The 25,303-nt window shown below is 36.5% G+C and overlaps 1 protein-coding gene and 1 non-coding gene across 8 annotated transcripts in view; one reads left to right on the plus strand and one right to left on the minus strand.

The window, feature by feature from the left end:
• The window catches only part of fry (Protein furry), a 719,047-nt gene that overhangs the window by 440,443 nt on the left and 253,301 nt on the right, over positions 1-25,303 (minus strand). The gene's annotated exons all lie outside the window — the stretch shown is intronic.
• On the plus strand, positions 10,579-10,650 carry TRNAY-AUA (transfer RNA tyrosine (anticodon AUA)). Its single transcript has one exon. It is a non-coding gene; the product is annotated as a tRNA-Tyr (tRNA).

Below are 25,303 nucleotides of genomic sequence, written 5' to 3' on the forward strand. Positions count from 1 at the left end.
GTGAACACTTGGTAAGAGCTTAAATATCGTTTTGGTATCTGTCGAGCTACAAATGGTGCCCGCACTGTACCCATATACATAAAAACATTTTGAGTTGCTCTGTACAGTGTAAGGGAAAAAATAAATTTTATAAACTTTACAGCTGTTATGATGTACGTGAGCGTGTGAGTAGTTTTGGACACCTCTAATCTGGACATCCGGTATATTACCTAGTGCATAAGACAGAACATCCAGCTTAAAAGACGCAAAAAGTAAGAACACAGTTTACCATTCATAACGTAAAACCACAAAATAATGTGCATATTTTTGACAACTCACCCTACAATAATTGACTGCTACACTATTGCTACACGACACACAAAGTAACAGAAAAATAAAGCTAGAAGGCTGAGGCGGCGATCAGTCTGAGAACAATTAGATATAGGGAACGCTGTCCGTGGACTGAGATGAAATTTTTTGCTGATAAAATAAAAAACGACGGCCTTTACATTAGAGTAAATAAGGTAATCTAAAGCTTGTACAGTTAATATGTCAGCTGGCATACACTCACAATAAACTCCTACATTAAATATGGATAAACTGGCATATTACAGTGCTACTAAAAGGCACACTAAAATAACGAGATATAATAGGCCTACTTGTTAAACAAATAACCATCGAACGCATCGCTTCGTATTTCAACATTAATGTATTCTAGTGATTGTATGCAATGACGTCACTGACAATTCTGCGCAATGACTCGTAAATAATTTAAAAACATGTCCATAGTGCTAAATTTGTGAACCGCAGGAAATTGTCTCGCGTGTGAAAGGTTATGTGCAAAAAGTGATTTGCGATATGACATACTGAGCAAGTTTGATTAACTTCATTAAATGCACGAATGAAAAGCAGATGTAACATGGTAGTACAAGTTGCGAAATCCTGACCATTATCAGTGCTTCAGAGATTTTTTAACAAATATATAATAGTTATATAATTCATAGTGACATTTCAACAATGAAACCCGCCAAAAAATAACAACATCCAAAATCAATTTTATCTACGAAAAGCAATGATTATAGCAAGTGACTCAATTCCCTATTCTCGCTGCAACGTGACTGTGCTGAAATTCCAGAAAATCACAATTTTTGTGTTTCTTATGTACTCTCGAACTGTCCCATAAGAAATAACTAGTTATCGTAAAAAGTGGACCAAACAGAAATTTCAACCACAAAAGGAACACATACTTATACATTGTGTAAAGATAATACACGTGCGTGATTTTTGACAAATACTACTCTGGCCTAATGGCCAACAGATTATCAAGGATTTTCCTACAGGCTACAATGAAAATTATCTAACAATACAGGATGACAAAGTCTGGAGCCATAATGCTATAATACTGTTTTCTGATCACCCTGTGGAATGGACTGTACGGTCACCCGACCTGAACCCCATGGACTTTGCCATATGGAGATTTTGAAAGCTCAGATATATGCTGTAATAATTAGGGATCTGAATCCCGCAACGGCTGCTCTGGATCCTCGCATGTTGAAGAGGATTCAAGGAAACATGATAAATTATTGGAGGCAGTGTGTTGAAAACGGTGACGAACATGTGGAACACGTTTTGTAGTAGGGATATGTGCTGTTAATCATGGTTCCAGACTTTATAGCTACCATATATTTCTGCTGATGACAAAATAACACAATAATGACAATGCAAGGATCACCTACACAGAATGGGCTACACAAGAATCCCGAAGTGACACTACACTATGATTCAAAGGAAAGAAAAGAGGGAAAGAGATAAGAAGAGATGAAACTGTGTTTAAAAGGTATCATACTTGAGAGGTTGAAGAATAAGAAAAACGGAGGTACATTATAGGTCCATAAGAAAAAGGTAACATATGAGTGGTACGGGAGGAGAAGAATTATCAGTGATGAGGGAAAAAATGTGGGAGGGTGAGAAGGAGACAATTTATTCTTATTTATAAAAAATGACGTTAACTATGTGAACTCTAACTTTATTCGTCACGAATTTTCAGGTGATATATATATATATATATATATATATATATATATATATATATATATATATCTGTGGGGGACATCACAGCCTGAAAACAGTAAAAGTGAGAAATAACTCCCATGCAGTTCTCCAAGGAATCTGCTCAATTCATTCCGAATTAGTTAAGACGTAATGTAAAGACATTCATAACTCAATGTTTACTCTTAATTAATATTCGTTAAAAATAAGCCAATCTGCAGGAATGTATTATTTGATTGTTGTAAAGCAGACTGTATGCAATATTAAGTTAACCCTCAACTACGTACTAACGCGGGGTGAGACGTAATCTCTGCATACCGCCGACTGCGCATGACTGTGTTATAGCCATCATAGTTTGAAATAAAACCATGAGATTTCCATCGCTGTCTTGCTTAATTAACATTATTCTGTAATAAAGTAATTATGTCGTACAAACTATAAACCGTATTTGAGGGTTAAACTGACTTAAAATTAATTGTACTATATATAAACGGTATGTTCTGTGTAACTGTCATAATAAACTTGATCGTGCAAAACTCAAAAACTCTAGAAATATTATGACTTCCTTCAGAGTGCAGGGATTGAAAAAATAATTCATTTACACAAAGCCTGAATATAATTTAGGTGTTGATTCTGTGTTTCTATGATGCCCTTATTCCCTACATTGGCCTAGTACCTGCTAACTCTAGAAAGTCGCTCCCTCCTCTACTTATTCCTCTGACGTAGATGGGCGCGTCTTCCCACAGGTAAGTTGTCTAGAACTATGGCCCAATCTTCGAATGTTTTTAGACATGCAAATTCCACTCAGATCTTCACAATGTTAAAAAAATATTGTCGAATTTTGTTTCTCAATACTTCTGTTGAGTGTATTAATTTTGTGGTGTTTACTATTTGCCTCACTTTTCTAGTAACTGCTGCTGTCCAAAACTGTTGTATTTGCAGCTAAACAGGTATTCCTTGTGGTGTGGAAGAGAAGGCCTGGTGGCCTCAACTCCACCGGAATAAATAAAGAAAATAAATAAATATATAATTAAGCTTCTTTTCTCAAACATCAATTAATTAGACTATGTAAGTATCCCTGAGACAGTATGAAATTCTTCACGCTTTCTTGTTTGTTCTATCTAGCGTTAGACCTTCACTGCTCATCAGTTTAACACCAAGATAATTACAGAAAATTACTTATTCACAGTCTTACGAATGTTTAACTTACAGGTATGATTCCAAAGAGAGGGTCAATCCTTTAGTTCTTGTTGTACATAAGCTCAGATCAAATTAATCACATAATTGAGTACACTGCAGAAGAAACTACTGCAATAAATCTCTAGTTTCTGTCACAAGAGGTGCATCATTTTCACAACATATTAAATGTATGTTTTCAAGCCATATTATTATTAATATTGAAGTCGTTCTACAACTGAAATAATTTCTTCCATTATTAAGTACAAAAATATGTGAGTTAATCCGCCTCGAATTATTTCCTTCTAAGGCGGGATTTTTTTTCTCTGAGACTTACCCGTTTGCTATTATGTTGTCAGATAAATAATGTGACCTATTTCAATTCACAATTCATCAAAACGGCTATGCAGGAGATTCAGCTCGAATAGTCATCCCACTCCTCCTCTCCATCTTGCTATTCAAATTCAAAGAATTTGATAAAGAATGTGCATCTATTTCCGATAGATGGATCGGAAGACGAGGATCTCTTGCCTGGCCACCCAGGTAACCCGATTTGATTCCCTTGGTCTTTTTTTTTCTGGGGTTTTATGAAGGATACTCTGTACCAAAAAAAAGGCAAGGCTAACACTTTGGAGGAACTGAGGCAAAGCATCACAAATGTAGCTGCGCTAGCGACTCCACAAATGCTACAGAGCATGTGGCGGGAGATTGAATACCGTTTAGATGTCTGCAGAGCAACTCAAGACGCACACACCGAGTTGCATTGAGCATTCTCCGAAACTCGGAGAGTCTTTACATCAAGTTATGTAACAGATATGTTAAATATGTTAATAAACCATTATTTACACTTGAAATTATTACCTATTTCTCGATCCCTATAAGACACGGTGTATCTTGGACTCTGCAACATGTTACTAATCAGCGATTATGCAATGGAGAGGAAAAGTAACTGGCTATCCTACCCAGTATCTCCTGGCTTAGTTGCCTCATCAGTGATGCCGTATTGGTGTCACTTAAGGGGTTGAAACCTGTCTTCGGACAGTTCACTAAATAATCTAAGAATCTGTGGGACATTAAACAAATAACAGCAGCATATTTCATATTCTCCAATCGCTCATTCAATACCCACTCTAGGCTATAATGTCTACATCTTCAGTTACATAACTTGTCATTACACCGTAAGAACTTTTCTAATATATCAGGATAAAATGACTGTCTTCTTTCTCGCATTTTATAACTCCTTCACGATTTAAATTAAACTCAGGCTAGACAATCTGTACCGATATTCTCTATCTTGATAGTTAAATACTGTATTTATTCGTTTCAACACAGAGGAAGGCGGTTCTGCTGTGGCAAGGAAGTCAATTTTGATAATATCAATTCATTTCAATGTATTATTCAAAAGATAAGCCATGTTACTTAATTTATACATCATACGGTTTAAGTAGATACTTGCAATTAATTAATTGCAAATTTATATAAATATCTGCAAGTATATTTCTATTTATGAAACTCGGCATTCACAAGCTTACCCACGCTTAACAAGTGTGTTGCAAATGAGATTTAATTCTGTAACAATGACGCGCTCGTCCATTAGGTGTAATGAGTGTACCTGCTTTAATGGATTACAGTAAACTCTGGCATAGTTCTCCCTTTTTTTTAAAGAGCACAAACATCCCACATAGGCTACAGTATGTAAAGTCTAGCAAGCGGTTTTTGAGGGTGAAAATGTAACAGAACTCCCACACTGAAAGTTATTGCTGGGACTAGGATTTTTAAGCACTAAAGATAGAAATGCTATTAGCCTTGGTATTGGAACCAGCTCGATTTTCATCCAAGGCATTTGTAAATCGAAGGGTTTAAATTTTCAGCGTTCAGTCATTGTTTCCGATTTTGAACAATCTATACAGTGCAGGTCTACAACAGCTGCATTGCACCTGTACTTCTGTATGGGGCGCAATCCTGGTCGCTCACCAAGAAACAGGCATTAAAATTAGGAAGATGCCAAAGAAGAATGGAAAGGAAAATACTCGGAATAAGCCTGAAGGACAGAACCAGAAACGAAGGAGTACGGCGACGAAGCGGCGTAGAGGACGTGGTCACACTGTTAATAGGATGAAATGGCGCTGGGGAGGACACGTGGTACGAATGCAACCTACCAGATGGGCACACACGGCGACACTGTGGGATCCAAGAATTGGCTGGAGAAACCGTGGACGACCGAGAACCAGATGGGGGGACGAGTTCAAGTTGCAGCTAGGAAGACTGTGGACCAGAATAGGACGCCAAAGATCACAGTGGAAGGACGCAGTCAACCAACTTTGAGCGGCAGCAACAACCAGTGCTAGTGAAATTGTGGACAAAGAACTAGGAATGTAAATAGACCATCAGGTCGGCTCTTCTGATGTTCAAGACTTGAGCCAGCCCTGCCCAAGCAGGAGGCCTTGCCCCACTGGGGATTTACGGCTTTTTTTATTATTATTATTATTATTATTATTATTATTATTATTATTATTATTATTATTATACAGTGTTGTATGTGAATTTTTCCCCAATAGTATTATACGTTGTACTTTCCACTTATGTCAAAATCGGCATCGTAAATTTTGCGATCTAGGGCTGTAAGTGTTCTCTGCAAAGTACAGACGTGGACAAATTATTAGCAAAATTGAAGATTTTTATTATATATTTTTACAAAATATGATTCTTCAATTTAGACTACAGTTGACATTTTTGTGTATTTCCAAATTATTAGCAAAATTGAAGATTTGTATTGTATATTTTTACAAAATATGATTCTTCAATTTAGACTACAGTTGACATTTTTGTGTATTTCCAAATTATTAGCAAAATTGAAGAGTTTTATTATATATTTTTACAAAATATGATTCTTCAATTTAGACTACAGTTGACATTTTTGTGTATTTCCAAATTATTAGCAAAACTGAAGATTTGTATTGTATATTTTTCAAAATTTAACTCCTCAATTTGGACTACATTTGATATTTTTGCATATTTACAAATTATTAGCAAAACTGAAGGTTTTTATTGTATATTTTTAGAAAATTCGATTCTTCAATTTCGACCACAGTTGACATTTTGAATATTTCCAAATTATTAGCAAAACTGAAGATTTTTGCTTTTGTATTTTTACAAAATTTGACTCTTCAATGCAGTTGACATTTTTGCTAATTTACAAATTATTAGCAAAATTGAAGATTTTTATTACGTATTTTTACAAAATATGATTCTTCAATTTAGACTACAGTTGACATTTTTGTGTATTTCCAAATTATTAGCAAAATTGAAGAGTTTTATTATATATTTTTACAAAATATGATTCTTCAATTTAGACTACAGTTGACATTTTTGTGTATTTCCAAATTATTAGCAAAATTGAAGATTTGTATTGTATATTTTCAAAATTTAACTCCTCAATTTGGACTACATTTGATATTTTTGCATATTTACAAATTATTAGCAAAACTGAAGGTTTTTATTGTACATTTTTAGAAAATTCGATTCTTCACTTTGGACCACAGTTGACATTTTGGATATTTCCAAATTATTAGCAAAACTGAAGATTTTTGTTTTTGTATTTTTACAAAATTTGACTCTTCAATGCAGTTGACATTTTTGCTAATTTACAAATTATTAGCAAAATTGAAGATTTTTATTATATATTTTTACAAAACCTGACACTTCAATTTAAACTACAGTTGACATTTTTGCATATTTCTGTCTTCTGTAATGAAGGAAATATGCAAAATTTTCAACTGTACTCTAAATTGAAAAGTCAAATTTTGTAAATACAATTATCATAAGAAATCGTCAATTTTGTTAATAATTTGTCCACGTCTGTATTAAGACGTGGAAATTGTTTACTTAATTTCCTTGACTCGTTCGTGTTTTACCAATTCAAGAGCTAGACGAATCTCTCAAAGATGACTTCATGGCTTCCAAACCTCACTGTGATAAATTAACTGAATTTTGTGACTATATTTTTAATAATTATTTCCCCTGTATTGTACGGATATGAAGATACTGACGAACTGAAAAATACTACAAATGCATTTGAATGCATCTCCGGACGTATTCAAATTCATAAGCACTATATTATAATTTCAAGTACAAAAAACTACATAAAGATCCGAAGCAATAAGAAGTTCCCGTTAAGAAAAATATAAAGGAAAAAAAAAACTAAAACCAATGTATTGCACATTTGCGTCGGCTATTCTTGGAAAAAGAAATATTCAGCTTTATTTCGTCAAAAAAGCCTCACATTTAAAAATTTAAAAATTATGGTTTATTTAGCGACCCTCGCAATTGCAGAGGTTATATCAGCGTAGATGGTGTGCCGGAATTTTGTCCCGCAGGAATTCTTTTACAGGCCAGTAAATCTACTGACATGAGCTTGTCGCATTTAAACACACTTAAATGCCATCGACCTGGGCCAGGATCGAACCCGCAACCTCAAGCATAGAAGGCCAGCGTTATACCAACTACGCTACCGAGGGCGACGCCTCACATTTAAATAAAATAAGGAAGTAACTTCGTAAGAATATTATAAAAGACATAACAAACATTTTAATTCTTGTATACTCTCAATTACATGTTGGATAATACCACAAGTCACATTACATGAGTCACCAAACATTTTTAACCACACCTATGCATTGCGCATAGCCAGTCCTCAGTCTGGTAAAGTGGGAAGGAAAATGTTATAATTCTGAGAAACAGAGGTTAAGGGTATTCGAGAATAAGGTGCTTAGGAAATTATCTGAGTCTAAGAGGGATGAAGTTACAGGACAATGGAGAAAGTTACACAACGCAGAACTGCACGCATTGTATTCTTCACCTGACATAATTCATCATCATCATCATCATCATCATCCTTCACGAATTAGGCCTCTGTAGACCTGTTTCGGCCCCATCTAGCAGTCTTCTTAAAGGTCTTCCTGGTCGACGATGTCCTCTGGGTTTATATTGCATCATAATTTTTGGGATTCTTGAATTTTCCATTCTTCTTACATGATCTAGCCAATTGAATTTGTCCTGACATAATTAGGAACATTAAATCCAGACGTTTGACATGGACAGGGCATGTAGCACATATGGGTGAATTCAGAAATGCCTACAGAGTGTTAGTTGGGAGACCGGAGGGAAAAGATCTATGCGGAGGCCGGGACGTAGATGGGAGGATAATATTAAAGTGAATTTGAGGGAGGTGGGATATGATTCTAGAGACTCGATTAATCTTGCTCAGGATAAGGACCGATGGCGAGCTTATGTGAGGGCGGCAATGAACCTCCAGGTTTTCTAAAAGCCATTTGTAAGTAAGTAAGTAGGCCTAAGTTGGTGCTGGAGTTTACATAGTCTCTTAGATGAAATTTACACAGTCTTAGTAAGGGAAGTTCGTATTATCTGAGTGTAGTTTTTGTGACCATGCCGGAGTTTGTCGTTCGCAGTTTTAACTAAGTGCGCTGTGGTGACTTTTGCGTACACTATAAAAATTCGCAACGAAAATTATAAATAATTCTGTATAGCAATACAACTTCTCCGAAACTTGGGAATCTGGCAATACACTGCTCAACACATTTCATTATTTAATCTATACAAAAAGCAAACAAATAAATACAAGTAAAGCCACTGGCGTGGCTCAGTCGGTTAAGGCGCTTGCCTGTCGGTCTGAAGTTGCGTTCGGGCGCGGGTTCGATCCCCGCTTGGGCTGATTACCTGGTTGGGTTTTTTCCGAGGTTTTCCCCAACCGTAATGTGAATGCAAGGTAATCTATGGCGAATCCTCGGCCTCATCTCGCCAAATATCATCTCGCTATCACCAATCTCAACGATGCTAAATAACCTAGTAGTTGATGCAGCGTCGTTAAATAACCAATTAAAAAAATACAATTAATCGTTAAGAAAGATTTCGAGTTCACAGAATTTTTTAATTTTTATTTATTAAACAGATGTATTGATATTTAATATATATATATATATATATATATATATATATATATATATATATATATATATATTTTCAAGTACATCGTTTCCAAATAAATTGACTCGATATTTAATATGAACAAAGTACGTTAATTATTTTAAGAGAAATCGCTGTACCTACAATAATTAGTGCAAACATGTTCTAATCGCATACATTTAAAGTAGGTCCGAGGTCATATAGGAGCATTAATAAATGACAAAGCTGGTGAGCTGACAAAACAGGGAGCGTGCTCGGTCACTAGTTATGATAATGTCCCGCCATCACTCGTTATAAAAACACTGAAAGCCGAATTACAAACATACTGAAGTGCGAGATGGCAAGAAACCACTGCTGGATCCCTAACAAAGCACTTACAGTTTACAACTATTTATATTCGCGTACAGTATACTCAACTCTGTCCTGAGTTTGATATTAATTGGACGTGGTAAACTTGGCTCAATTTAAAATTCTAAGTCAAAGACGATATTTTTGCTTGCATGAAGAATCTCTTGAATCCATATAAAGTTTACCTTGATTTCAATTGGAAAACCTAGTAAAATTACCATACTTTTTAAAAATGTATTTTGATTAATGTGCTATAAAATTTGATCTTCTACGGTATAACATTAAAGAAATTATGCTAATACAAACCATTCTATAGCTTATAAATCAATTTTCAAGAGGTTATAGTTTGGAAATAGTTATGAGCAATATATATCCTACACTTGCTGACGAATTTTTATGTTTAGTTGTAATATATAACCATACCGGTTTTTATTACTAAACCAAGAATTAATATTAAGAATATTATGTTTATACGTACAGTCTTAGGAAAACGTTTCGACGTACAGATACTTTGAGTCCCAGAAAGGAGGCATTGCGCATGATCAGACATACAACGAAACAAAACTAATTTTATTACAACTAGTCCTTCTCTTATGAACCAGGGGGCTCGTCCTCTGATCATGCGCACTGCCTCTTTTCTGGGACTTGAAAAGTATTTATGGGACAAACCGTTTTTCTAAGACTGTACAACATAAAGCATCAGCACGTAGAGCTGAAAACCCGAGTTCAAATCCCGGCGCCGGAGAGAATTTTTCTCCGTTCCATTACTCTTTCATCGTATGATGACGCAGAATATCTGCATGGAAATATCATATGTACTTCGGTACATTAAAATAATATATATGATATGCGTAAATCACTTCGTGATTTAAGACGGCGCATATTCCGTCGGATCCCGGCCAACTAGTCACTCATACCGAGTGCACCTCAGCACATGTGTGGACTTCGGTCCTGCGTTCATAGTTAGTGCAGAGGGCGGCCACTAGAGGGAACCCAAGAGTTGGAGCTTAATCTGAGACGATTCTAACCGGCGTCGGAGTTGTATCCGGTGTGGCTTAGTGGATAAAGCATCAGCACATAGAGCTGAAAACCCGGGTTCAAATCCCGGCGCCGGAGGGAATTTTTCTCCGTTCCATTACTCTTTCATCGTATAAAATTATCTGCATACAACTAAAACCCAAACACAGCTCTGCAGTGAAATGGGTTTAAGGGGAAGCAGAGGTGAAATTTTCGAACAAAACTAAAGAAAAAATGAAAATTTGCTTTTTTTCCATTTTTATTATCTTTATTTTTATATTCCGATATTAGTTTTTGACTTTGTGTCCTTAAAAGTATGAAATTAAAACCAAGATAACTGTATTACTATATTATTCCCATAATAAACTAATACTTAGCATTATTTATATACCTTCTCTGAACATATAAATAAAAAGAAATATTGAAAATGTCTTACAATATGGTGCATGGAGCATTTTATATCAAACGATATAAAGTTTTATAAAATTATTAATATTTACAGAACTATTGTACTTAGAAAGTTGAAACTTGGTATGTCCATTACTAATAAATACTTAGTATCCATGATCAATTTCAGACAAATCGGATAAATTTTGTGGATTTTGAGATATTCACCTCTGCCTCCCCTTAATAAGAAATGAGATAAAAAATAATATGTAGATTCATAATGTTTTGTGACACAATCGTTGCGGAAGCTTGATATTCTGATATTCCTTCTTTATGACATTTTCAAGTTTTTGTCTGTTCAATCCCAACTATTCCAAGAATGTTTAGGCCCCTACCATGTTACATGCACTTTACTTTCAAAACAAACAAACAAAAATATATTAAAATCTCTCTCGTTTCATTTCTGACATCTTTAATCGGATATTTAACGATACTGCCTGTCAGTGAAATTGCTAGTAGCGAGATGGCATTTGACCAGATGAGTCCGTGGATCCGATATGGGATTATCTGCCATTCAGCTTATAGCTGAGGAAAGAAAACCTAAACGAAACCAATCAAGCGGGATTAGAACCCTTGTCCTATCGCAGTCTAGAAGCACGAGTCCCATTTTATAACCCCTCAGTACGCCATTGGATGGAATGCGTCTAGCTTGAGGATCAGAGCAATAGATCTAATAAGGTCACAGTGCGGGTCGTAGTGGCCTCCTTAAAATTCAATCCAACTCCCCCTCACTTCATCTATCATCCGGAATAGTCACAGTTAGACTAGGTGAAGTCTTGGGAGTAATATGGGTATTTGATGCTAATGCAATATTTAAGGGCTCAGGATTCTAACTACAGGACGTATAAGGTATACGTCCTGCGCCTCTCAAGACTTAGGCAGGACGGTCCGTCTGCCAGCATCGGCTTTACGAATACCACGTATGAAACTGGAACAAATATAGCATATACAGACGCACAAAGTGAATGAATCCATCTCGAGTCTGGCCCTCGAAAAGCTTGGTACCTACATAGTTTCTTATCTACATTATACAGTGCTCTCATTTTACAAGGAAACTTCGCATCTTCCGCCGCCGGCCGACTTCCTGCTCTCCCGACCGCAGCGTGGGAAGCCAGTTCTATAAAACATCCCAGCAGTTTCTTCTGAGAATTGTATCGGAACGTGTCTGTGATTGTTGCTTGTGTATTAAGTAATCGATTGGAAAATGAAGTATACGGTTGAACAGCGAATTTATTTGGTGGAATATTTTCTTTTTATTCTTCTTCTTCTCGTTATACTAGGCCTACAGCCTTTTCCATCCAGAAATTAGGAGTCTCTCCATTTCTTTTTCAGTCTTCCAGGCGATCTGTTTCTCTCCACAGGTAAACTGTCCCTTGTTACGCATACAATTATATCCAATGCCATGCGGCATACATGTTGTTCCATTCAGTTCGTCTATCCACCTTGTTTAACTGTCTTCTAATCTCTTCACTTCTAACCTTGTCTCTTCTAGTTTTATGCACGATTTTCCTTAAAATATTAATCTCATTTTTGTCTCTGAAATCTGTTTCATTCTAGAAATATCCGCTCTTGCCTCAGAAGCATAGGTCGATATTGGGCGTACTACTGCTTGTCTCTTCTAGTTATATGCACGATTTTCCTTAAAGTATTAATCTCATTTGTCTCTAAAATCTGTTTCGTTCTAGAAGTATCCGCTCTTGCCTCAGAAGCATAGGTCGATATTGGGCGTACTACTGCTTTATAGATTCTTGCCTTAGTATCTTTATTTAAGTATTTATTTTTCCATATAATATCATCCATGCGGCCCGCTATTCTGTCTGCTTTATTGGTCTGATATACGACTTCATTCTGCAAAGCTCCCCATCTGGTTATCTCAGCACCTAGATATTTTATTGCCACCACTTCTTCAATCATCTTCTTTCTAGTTCTAACTTATATCTTAAAGGGAGTTTATTTATAATCATTGATTTAGTTTTTGTTAGTGATATTTTCATACTCTACTTTCGGCAACCAAGACAGAATCTATATAATAATCTCTGCAAGTCGTCCTCAGTACCCGCCATCAAAACAACATCATCAGCGTAGCATAGGTGGAATATTACTTTTAATAATAATTTAAATTCGTGAACTATTTTACTCCATAGTTGCTAAATGTCTTGATTTATCGGTATTACCGGAACAGCTCCACGCCGGTGAAAGCACGACACGTAGAAAAATCTACGCAGGGGTTCCGCTGTAATCTAGTTTCTTCGTAAGATGAGAGCACTATACAAAAAGCGTAAAAAGAAAGTATAGTTCCACAATACTGCCTGCATACTGTATAACCTGTAACCAATGTATATTTCCTTTTCGTGCGTTAATCTATAAATGTAATTACACGCACGTAATCAAATATAACTCTGAAAACATCCACATAATACTGCATATATACATACATTTTTTAATATGTACAAGGACACTATTTTAAAATGTAAATCAAACACCCGAGGTGGATAGATAATTGTAAAAACAAATGCAAGATAAATTAAATTAACAGGCATAATGAAATAACAAAATAACTCCCCTTTGAAAACAAACAAAATATTCCTAATAAAGCCTACTAACCAAACACGTACAAATATTGGAATATTGTAGTGTGTGTGTGTGTGTGTGTGTGTGTGTGTGTGTGTGTGTGTGTGTGTGTGTGTGTGTGTGTGTGTGTGTGTGGTGAGGCGGAACATACCGTCATATACATCTGGCAAATGTTCCTCAGCACATGTTGCATCAACGTACATCCTGAGGACGTGATTAACGTTTCCCCAAGACCCCGAAATCAATGACAGAAACATCTGGTCCAAGTGAAGCAACTCAAATATCAGTCAAGTTCAGCTGGCGAAAAGGAGAACGACATTTCATAACAAGTTGAAAGTTGTTAAGAGAACTTACAAACTGCCGGAAAAAAAATAATTATATATTTTGATACTAGGAATCAACTTAAAATTGTCATGTCAAAAGGGAAAATAGATCAAGCAGATCTATCACAAGCTGCAATCACAACTGAAATAAATCACAGGAGACTACATATTTCCATGTAATTTGTTGCACTGATTCCTAGAATATCGTAAAATAACCACATTCCAGTTTCAACGAATTATCTATCACGGACCGAATCAGGACAGCACGTCCGATACAGGTGTGCGTTTCAGAAAACAAACCGAACTTTTCTCACAAGGATTAAGCACGCTGGTACTTCGACCAGCAGTGAGGTCAGAACAAAACAAAACAAAAAAATGTAACGAATTAACAAAATACTTCTCATGTTCAAAAAATCTTCAGGCAATTCATCGCAAACACAAACTACATAAAAATTCGAGTAAAAAAAAGTCTAAATTTGTTCAAAACACTTCACAACGTGAGTGAGTGTTCATTCGAATCGGAAAATCTATTTTCTCATAATTACAATATTTTCTATGCACGAAAAGGTGACCAACTTTTCACGGAGAGCATTCGGCTTCGATTCCCGAAAAACATCATGAAATTGTTTTGCCCATCAGTTTCCTAGAACATTTTCCCGTGATAATGAAGTTTTCCATGCAAATAGCCTGAAGTCTGTAATTATCTCAATGATCAGCGCAGAAATGAACGGAAATTGGTACATCATATCATATTAAACGAAATACCCATTGGATAGGTAAAAATAAAATTGGGTTATGTATCACAACGGATAAAAAAAACACACACAACTACTTCACAATGAGAGTCATATTGTTTGGATATTATGGCGTACGGTTATCCGAAAGGCTACAGCGTCGGATTTTCACGTTGGTAACCCGAGTTCGAATCCCGAGGGTTGATATAAAATTTGTAGTGGACAAAGACGGAACTAAGACCCCTTCATATTTCCGTTTCAAATACATCATTAGATACCATTAGATAATATTACGAAGTCGGCCAATTCCATTACCAGCTTCAGAGTAGAGATGCCAGGTCAAGGTTCGACACCTAGAAGTAATATCTTTTCTCTTCATATACTTATAATGGCTGTTCTTCATTGTCTAAAAATCGAACAGTTGTGTCAATGACCACACCAATTCCTTTCTTACGGTCAATAACAAGGAACTTTTTATTGGGAACGATTAAATATTTCAGGAACTTATTTGTCATAGATTTTGCACTGTTCAAGAAATTTCACATCTACTATAAGTTAGAACATTGATTGGATTCGTTTTAATTAAATAAAAAAGAATAATGATTAGCAACAAATAATACGTGGATATTATCTTCATTCACGGGGAGGCACAATGGAAGGTACATTGAAAGAACAAATAATTACAGGTTGCAATTCCATTAGAGTCGACACTTTAAGATTTTTCAGGCATAAGTTCTGAACTGTCAGTCAAGTTACAGCGAGCTCAGAATATGTGCGTCAGATACGTATGCAACATCCAACGATATGATCACATATCACCGTCCTTCGCAAGTCTTTCGTGGCTCCGACTTAAAGAACGCAGAACTTTACACTCTTTGTCTTTACTCTTTCGAATTCTGCACACCTCAACATCAAATTACCTTTCGTCTCGTTTCTCTTATCTATACTCTAACCACGACGTAAATACCAGATCACTTATCTGTGGCACGCTAAGTAGGCTATACCTCTTCATAGAACATCTTGTTATTCCTCATCTTTTACAGTATCCACCTCGCGTCAATGGAATTCCTTGTCACAAAGTATTAAGGGCTGCAAGACAATAAACACCTTTAAGAACAGCTTAAAAGATAACCTTATTAGCATTTCATTCCAGTCATACTGATTTAAACTATCACTGACTACATTGTTACTTCTTTCTTTAGACATCATCCTGATTGTGCTGTATTTTCAAATTTGTTCCATAATAATTTCTTTCTATTATCAAATACTATTTGAAATATATTAACATTCTATGTATTTTAGTTTAATCCTGCTACACAGTTTATTTCAGTGTTTAATTAATAGTTCATAGTATTTTGTTGTTTAATTCGTAAATAACTCTTGTATACATGTAACTCTCATCTAAATCAAATTGTTGAATTCTTTGTAAGTTTATGCATATGTATATATACTTTTTGCTGATTGAGTGGAAGAGAAGGCCTTACGGCCTTAACTCTGCCAGCTAAAATAAATCATTATTATTATTATTATTATTATTATTATTATTATTATTATTATTACTACTACTACTATTAATATTATTATTATTAATATGTTGGAAAGGAGTTGTACATACACTGGAGAGCAAACCGCTTTTACTTTCAACACTAACAGATCACTTACAAGTAAACAAACATAATATCTTATTACTTTTGTGAGTGCAACCTAACCTATCATAGGTGTTTCGCTGAGTATCATTTTTAAAACAAAAAGAGATAGGCTAATGGGTAATGCCAATTGGTGCTGAAGTTCGTCGGAAGCCCAATAACATGAAGAAGGCGCATATAATTCATCCTAGAGCAGGGCTGGGCATCGGGAGCGGAACTAGACTCTAAACGGGGACGCTTAATATTCATCCGTCAGGAATCAACGCTGCGCGGTGTTCGGCGGAGAAGAAAGAGGATGAATAGAAATCATATGACTCCCCGTGAGAGAGTAGAATCCGCTCTTGCTGTCCAGCCCTGTCCTAGAGGTATGGAAGTTTCCTATCTAACTCTGCGTTGAAATCTCCTAGAAAGAGCAGGTACCGCAATTTTGAGAGCTGCTTGAAGCTGAAAAGGAAGGAACTAGTGAATAACCCTGTGTGTATGTATGGCACTTCACAAGACATCTACAACACTTCAGGAAAATGTAATTTGGATTAAACTAAATCCCTTCAATGTGTCACGGCACTACAATGAAGTTGAACCACGCATTACATGTCACTCTACAGGTAACATGGGGTTTAAATGAAGGCCTTAAAGAATAAAATCACGATTGATTTTTAGTTGGTTATTTAATAACGTTCTATCAACTACTAGGTTATTTAGCGTCTTTGAGATTGGTGATAGCGAGATGGTATTTGGTGAGATGAGGTCGAGAATTCGCCATAGAAATTAAATTTAAATTATGGTTTATTTAACGACGCTGGCAACTGCCGAGGTTATATCAGCGTCGCCGGTGTACCGGAATTTTGTCTCGCAGGAGTTCTTTTACATGCCACTAAATCTAGTGACATGAGTTTGTCGCATTTAAGCACACTTACTGTAAATGCCATCGACCTGAGCCGGGATCGAACCCGCAACCTAGGGCACAGCGCTATACCAACTGTGCCACTCAGGGCGACTTCGCCATAGATTACCTGACATTTGCCTTACGGTTGGGGCAACTCCGGGAAAAACCCAACCAGGTAATCAGCCAAACTGGAAATCAAACTCGCGCCCGACCACAACTTCGGATAGGCAGACGGTTGAGCTACACCGGTGGCTACACGTATTACTTCGACTATTTAGTTTCTGTTCACGAGAGTAGAAAATAGAAAGCAGATGAAGGGGAACACTGAACGGTTTATGTAAATTTCAAATCAGTTTCAGTGATACTTCATATTCTAGTAGAGTATTTAAAATATTTAAGACAACTAATTATCAATTTATCACACACTTAACTGTACTGTATCAAGATTTTCTAGAGTTCCTTTTGTGAAATAGAGAAACTCGGAGTGAGGCAAGTGGCCAACGGGCTTGGAGCTCACATATTCAGCTTTTCTCAGCCCCCTCTTCCTTGCATTCATTCGTTGCTCAGGGAACGGGCTGGTAATGGATGACTTTCTTCCTGAACGCGGCCGCGGCTGGATTGCATTAACTCAAACTGTACTGCCAACCTTACAGTATATGGAATCAATAAGAAATGTAAGCTCAGTGATACTATCCGTATCATTACTTATTTTGTGCGAGATCGTGCGTATTTGCTTGGTTTCCGCACAAAACCAATCCGCGGTAAGTCTAAAATTCCAAATTCAGTATTCCCAACCTAACACATAACAATTTCCTCTTCTTACCGCTTAAGTGACATATTGATTTTACTGCTTTAGGCTTTTAACATATTATTTTTAGAGACGTTCAATATAGTAATAATTATAAATTGGAAACTTACCACTGCAATTTCACCTAAATTGCACTGTTAATTATTGTTTTTAAATATTTGCAAAAATTAAGTAAACTCTACAACTCCACTAAAGTTACTGCATTCGTGATGCAAGTAACATTAAGGAAGCCGTGAAAAAATCAACAAGATTCCAGACTCATCATAGACTGGGGAAAAAAAAAGACAGATGTATATCACGGTCTGCTGGAATATAGTAAGCACAGAAAACATTTTAAAGCAACAATGTTGAAGATAGATATTTTTGTTTTGCAAATTTGCCGTCATTGAACAGAAACCAAGATGGAGATTTCATTGCAACTAATTAGAAATTCCTCTTTCAAGTATGTAATAAACGATCTTCGCACAAAATAATGTACGATACACGAGCGGTAGGCCTATGTTTTCTTTCAATTCTCGGAAATTAAAAAAGGTCAACTATGTTTCGCTTTTTCAAACTTTTTCTCGAACATGAAGACTTCAACATACCGCTCTTGTAACGCATATTACTATTGTTGTTTAGTTTGATTCGGACGTGTTCGCTTCCCAACTAAGCGGTCCGTGGTTCGATTCCCGGCATGAGCAATGGAAGATATTTATGTTCAGTCCATGGGGCTGGGTTTGTCCCTTGTCATGTGTTGTCCTGTGTCGTCTCAGCTATGTCCTGTGCCGTGATGACTACACAACCAGGGAGATCCGAAATGTGTGCTTGTCAAGTGTTAGTCCATAGCTATAGGGCCTATACCCTCCACAGAATTTGAGTGTAAGTTGATAGGAAAGGATGAGGTTAAATAGAAGGAAGAATGCAAATTAAGCTTTCAGAAATAACTCCCTGTAAAGTTAATTTGAATAATTTCGAGGTAAAAATTGTTCCGGGGCCGGGAGAGCGTTGGTACGTTTAACCAAAGGTCCCGGGTTCGATACCCGGCCCCGGAACAATTTTTCCCTCGAAATTATTAAAAATTAATATTACAGGGAGTTATTCCTGAAAGCTTAATTTGCATAATACACGTCACTGTACGTAACAGAAAACCACAATTTAAAGTCACACAGAGTTAGTGTGCACTCAAATGTTGGTTGCTTGACGGTTGTCAGCCCACTTTGAGGTCTGTGGATATAGAGGAAAAAATTGGATCGGTGTCGGGTAGAGTTCCCGGGTAGCTCAGTGGGAGAGCGTTGGTACGTTTAACCAAAGGTCCCGGGTTCGATACCCGGCCCCGGAACAATTTTTCCCTCGAAATTATTCAGAAGGAAGAACATTACTAAGTTTCGAATTAACGTAAATAAATGTTTTAAAACAGCATAAACTATTGCTTTCAATAATTTAACACATGAAAGTGAACTACAAACGTTGAATTACAAGCCTACAGCCTTCTCTCGAGCCTATGTTTCTCCCGTCAGTAATCACACAACTGTTAGACTTCGGATATAAGTAGGCATAGGCCTACCCAGTTCAAGCGATGTAGATTAACCCAAACAATATCCTTCTGAAGTGGTGTATATTCTTCCTGTACACCTTGTATATGACATATGATGAAGTCAGAACAGAGACTAGTCTACTAATGGATTGGTACCAAAGGAAAGAATAAAAATAGGTCGCCTAAAGAAAACATGATTAGATGGAGTCGAAGCAGCGATGAATTCAAGAAATTTAAAAAGAGAAGAGTGCATCAACAAACAAAATAAAGCTGTGCCTCTGAAAGAAGATTGTTATGACAAGATAAAAACAGACGTTGCAACGTCTGAAGGACACGCAGAGACTTACACAGAGGTAACAGGTAAGTCTGTACGAACCTAAATTCACAGGCAAATCCCCATAGACTGTATGGGCGAAAAGTATTAAGACTTTCGCCCTTGAAGTAAGTCTCAAGAGTCCACCGTCTGCTTGAATTTTTCCGACTGCAGCGGTCTCCAAACTAAGCGGGAGAAAAAGTAAACACAGAAACAAACGATACGATGAGCATGTGGTCGACGATTTCTTCAACGATTCCTTTTAAGCAGTTCTCTGTAGCGAAATGGCGGAAAGCTATGGAAGTACAGATCTGAGATACCATTCTCAAATACTTCTATAAACGAAGAACTATGGCGGAATATTATTTCTCGGATGACCACATTTCTCCACAGGAAATTGATTTCAACTACTTCTTTCTGAATTACAAGCCTCGGAGGTAAGTCTGGGCGTGTATGGTCAATCATTTAACTCAGATTTGCCTTGGGGAGACATAACTGAACAGACAAGTTTCCGATAAGTCTTTGCGTGTATGGGACCCTTAACATGGTCAGCATGATGCCTGCACATTAAGGCAATGTTATCAACACACTGACATTCATACTGTAAGATGGATTCGAACCCACGGACCGTATCTCCTACGTAGCTTGAAAGCTGAGCCTTAATCGCTGAAAGCACTTTTATATCTAATTATGAAAATTCAATATCTCGTGTGTCCCGACTGATTTCTTTCCTCCTAGTGGCACGTGTCATGTCAGCACTTCTGCTCCATTACGGGATAATGAACGAGTAAAAGATTGAACAATCGGATATGATGTCGGAATAATTCATAATGGAGGGTCTCTGAATCTACCAACGAGAAGAGCTTCCATTAGCGGAGCACGTGCGGCCAAAATGGAAAATGTGGAACGACTGGCCGGCGAGCGACGTCAGCATTCAGAGGCGATATATCAAAATCCTCTCCTGTATCCGTGAGACTCAAAAACGGTGATATGACTTGGCACAAACGTTCCAATTATAACTTACCTTCTACGTTTACTGCAACAATTCACTATTCCAATTCTATTCACTCCTTTTCGTAGTTCATTTTCTCCGATTATCGCCTAATGATATATATATATATATATATATATATATATATATATATATATATATATATATATATATTTTCATTTCACTCATAGTGCAGGTCTTTCACTGCAAACCCAGCATTCTGCATTCTGCAGTGTTTCCAATTTTCTGCCTTCCTCTTTGTCTCCTCATATGATCCACATAATCTTAATTTCGTCTATCATCTGATATCTTCTTCTACCCCGAACTCTTCTCTCGTTCACCATTCCTTCCAGTGCATCTTTCAGTAGGCAGTTTCCTCTCAACCAGTGAACCAGCCAATTCCTTTTCCTCTTTCTCATCAGTTTCAGCATCATTCTTTCTTCGCCCACTCTTTCCAACACAATTTCATTTCTTATTCTGTCTGTCCACTTCACACATTCCATTCTTCTCCATATCCACATTTCAAATGCGTCTATTCGTTTCTCTTCACTTCGTCGTAATGTCCATGTTTCTGCCCCATACAATATCACACTCCACACAAAGCACTTTACTCACTTTACTAGTCTCTTTCTCAGTTCTTTTTCCAGAGGTCCGCAGAAGATGCTCCTTTCTCTATTAAAAGAATATATATATATATATATATATATATATATATATATATACACAATCATTTTTATTGTATAAGTTATATAGCAACAAAGAGACAGCTTTCGGTTTTTACATTGCATAGTCCACACCTGTGGATTAACGGTTAGCGCGTCTAGCCGCGAAACCAGGTGGCCCGGGTTCGATTCGGGGAAAGTTACCTGGTTGAGGCTCCTTCCGGGGTTTTTCCTCAACTTTCGGTGATGGACCCCGGACTCATTTCACCGCCATTATCACTTTCATCTCATTCAGACGCTAAATAACCTAAGCGGTTGATAAAGCGTCGTAAAATAACCTACTAAAATAAAATAAATTTACATTGCATAGAAAAGCACAATTTTACTCTCCCAAACGTAAGGTTGCCTATATCATAATAATTTTCACATAAAATCTTATAATTCACAAACCAGAGAATTCATGCCGTAAATATTATTTTAATGTACCGAAGTGCATGTTCTCCGTTCCATTACTCTTTCATCGTTCATGTAGTAAGCTTTTTATATTGTAGGGCACTACAACATTTTCCCTATCTTAAGTACATTTTTTGTAAATTATTACCATCATCGTTTCGAAAATGAGGACGTTAGATAAGCATACAAGTGGAGCGTAGCTTGTACCTCCCAAATCGAACTACAGGTTCACAAAATCGGACCTAGATTTACAATATTAATTTCATATGAATATTTATGTCAATAAACTAAATAATTCACCGACAAAATGTATTTCGTTTTGTTTAGAATGCTGCATTTCCTTTCTACGTTATTCAATCTTATTTTACAGTCTCTGCAATCCTTGTCAATGACGATCCATGAATTCTGAACACCACTTCCCACACACTCCTTCGTTCATTCCCGTCTGCTGTAAACTAAATCTACAAATATCATGGACTACGTGAAACAGTCGCACATATACTGTACATATAGTCTACGTATAGTGAGTGAGTGGTTGCAATATCATGCACAGTTCCACATAAGAAATCGAGCAATATTGGCAACGTCATAATAGTGCGGTTTACGAGACTACCGGTACACCGTAAGGTAAACTAATTTAGTTGAATTTTCAAGCATAGTGGTGCGATCTAGGAGCAGGTGTGATTTCGGAAACATTACTTCAAGACTTCTGATTTAATTTCCAAATTGCACGATTTTAAGTAGATAAAATTAGTTTTGCACAAAGTCACGTAAAACAGCTAGTTATTTGCAATTCATGACTATTGCTAATATCATTATTCTCTTTATGAAAATCGGTATTTAAAATTGATAGAGATGTTAAAACGTATTAGGGATTTGTAATGATGATACAAATATATCACTTGTTAATCAAGTAACCAATATATGTATCGAATATGAATGAGGTCTCGCCCACCTCATTGCATATTACATGACTAGTGTGAACTAGTCAGTTTATTTTATTACCATTAAGTACGAGAAAAATTCGTACCGGCACCGGGAATCGAACCCAGGACCTCACAGCTGTGCGCGCTGAGTGCTCTTAAACAACTGAGCCATGCCGGGACACGATCCACGACGCCGGCCGAAATCCTCTCGTAGTATTATGTTACGACCTTACTACCTGCATTTAAGACGATACACGTCATATATATATATATACAGGAGCGCATATTAAATGACTTTGTGGCCATATTCAACAACAGCTTGTGAAAACTGTTAACATTATATATGTATCGAATATGAATGAGGTCTCGCCCACCTCATTGCATATTACATGACTAGTGTGAACTAGTCAGTTTTTTTTTATTACCATTAAGTACGAGAAATGATATGATTTCGAGGAAAAGCCGTAAAACAATCTATATTGGACATTAACCCGCATATACAGTATAAGAACAGCATACATAATAGTTATCTGTAAACTTGCACTGCTAAATGCCGGGGTTAAAAGGATCAAATCCCTTGGAAAGACCCACTTCGGACGGTTCTACACGGGTTTTAAATTACTTGTGAGAACAAAACACGAACTCTGAATCGTATATGCGAATGTGAAGTTTACCTACAAAAAGCTAGTATTCTAATTTTACTGTAGTCCCGTACGGCTAGGGTTATATTTAAGGAAAAATTTCTGTATACGGATTCCTCACTGACAATTATATCTTGAAATACGAGTACTACAAAGAGCAGATTTGTCTGCGTCTGTCGAATGCCGCATCATCATGCACTTTTCAGTGACAATAATTTATTTTTTGTGCACAAGGTTGAAATTTTGAATTAAGAGGGAAAGGAAGGAATCCGTGTTCTGAAATTTATCCACATTTAATTTACCAATTAATTTGCATTGTCATTTTAAGCCCTGAAGTTTGCTGAATACTTTTAAATTGGAGACAAAACTTTAGGTTAATGCAGAAAAATTAAGTATCTCCTCTACTGTGTTTCCGTAACTTAATTTTACAAAACAAACGCTCTGGTGTAAGTATTTTAGCCGCAATTATTTCCTACAAGAATTTTACGGCTAGAGGTAGAGGCTAATTAGATAGGCCTATGTATATTATTAATTTATTAAACAGCGTGAGCTTAAGATACACCGTAAGAGTCCACAACTGTGGAGTAACGGTTAGCGCGTCTTTCCGCGAAACCAGGTGGCCCCGGTTCGATTCCCGGTCGGGACAAGTTACCTGGTTGAGGTTTTTTCAGGGGTTTTCCCTCAACCCAATATGAGCAAATGCTGGGTAACTTTCGGTGTTGGACACCGGACTCATTTCACCCTCATTATCACCTTCATCCCATTCAGACGCTAAATAAGCTCAGATGTTGATAAAGAGTCGTAAAAATAACCTACTGCTATACCGTGGAATCCATCGACTGGTGGAACTCTCAACTGCGCACACAATATCAGGAATTTTTGTGGGAAGGTTTGACGACAGCAGTTAACAACCCAATTCGGAATAGTGTGGATGTTGGTCCCGTGTTGTATTCACTGTGACATTATGTTGTGAGTTAGAGTTAGTGTGTGGCGAATAAAGAAAGTGAAATGGCTTTCGTTTCACAATCGCACACTTATAAACTTCGTTATAAGGGGTCTACAAGGTCTATGTGTCAGAAAAAAATAATTGTAAACAAAGACGTTATGGGCGAAAGGGTTAATGACATTTCATTGCATTGCTTTAACCGAAGGTACAAGAAATGTTTGGAAGAAGAAGGTAGTCACATTGAGCAATAGCCTACATTTAAATTTGGTTAAATAGGCCTAAAATGATGCTTCATTTATTTTTACTATTTATCAATTTCGTATATATTTTCATTAATTAAATTTATTATCAACTATTTATTTATTTATTTATTTAAATGGAAGAGAAGGCCTGATGGCCTTAACTTCACCAGAATGAATAAATAAATTATTATTTATTTATGTAATTGGAAGAGAAGGCCTGATGGCCTTAACTTCGCCAGAATGAATAAATAAATTATTATTATTATTATTATTATTATTATTATTATTATTATTACTATTACTTATTTATTTATTTTATTATTCATATTTACTTATTTCATACAGTACGGTATTAAATATGTTTTACAGGACGAAAGAGACAAAACCGGACGGCTGACGCGGAATCCATAAATCATATTGATTTAAAAAAATGTAATATATTTAATATCGATGGGTTATCTTGCAGAAAGTACGAGCAAAACTTGTCGAATACTTTAGAATAAATTGCCAGATGTACACAGAAAGACGACACGTCGAAAACCACTTTTCGGTCTGAATGTTGCTAAAATTCTGTATTTCTGTTAGAATCTCGAAAAATTTATTTTCCCGCATCATTTATTTATACTTCTTAGTAAAATCAGTAATGT

This window comes from Periplaneta americana, chromosome 16 (genome assembly GCF_040183065.1).
Source record: "Periplaneta americana isolate PAMFEO1 chromosome 16, P.americana_PAMFEO1_priV1, whole genome shotgun sequence".
Taxonomy (NCBI): domain Eukaryota; kingdom Metazoa; phylum Arthropoda; class Insecta; order Blattodea; family Blattidae; genus Periplaneta; species Periplaneta americana.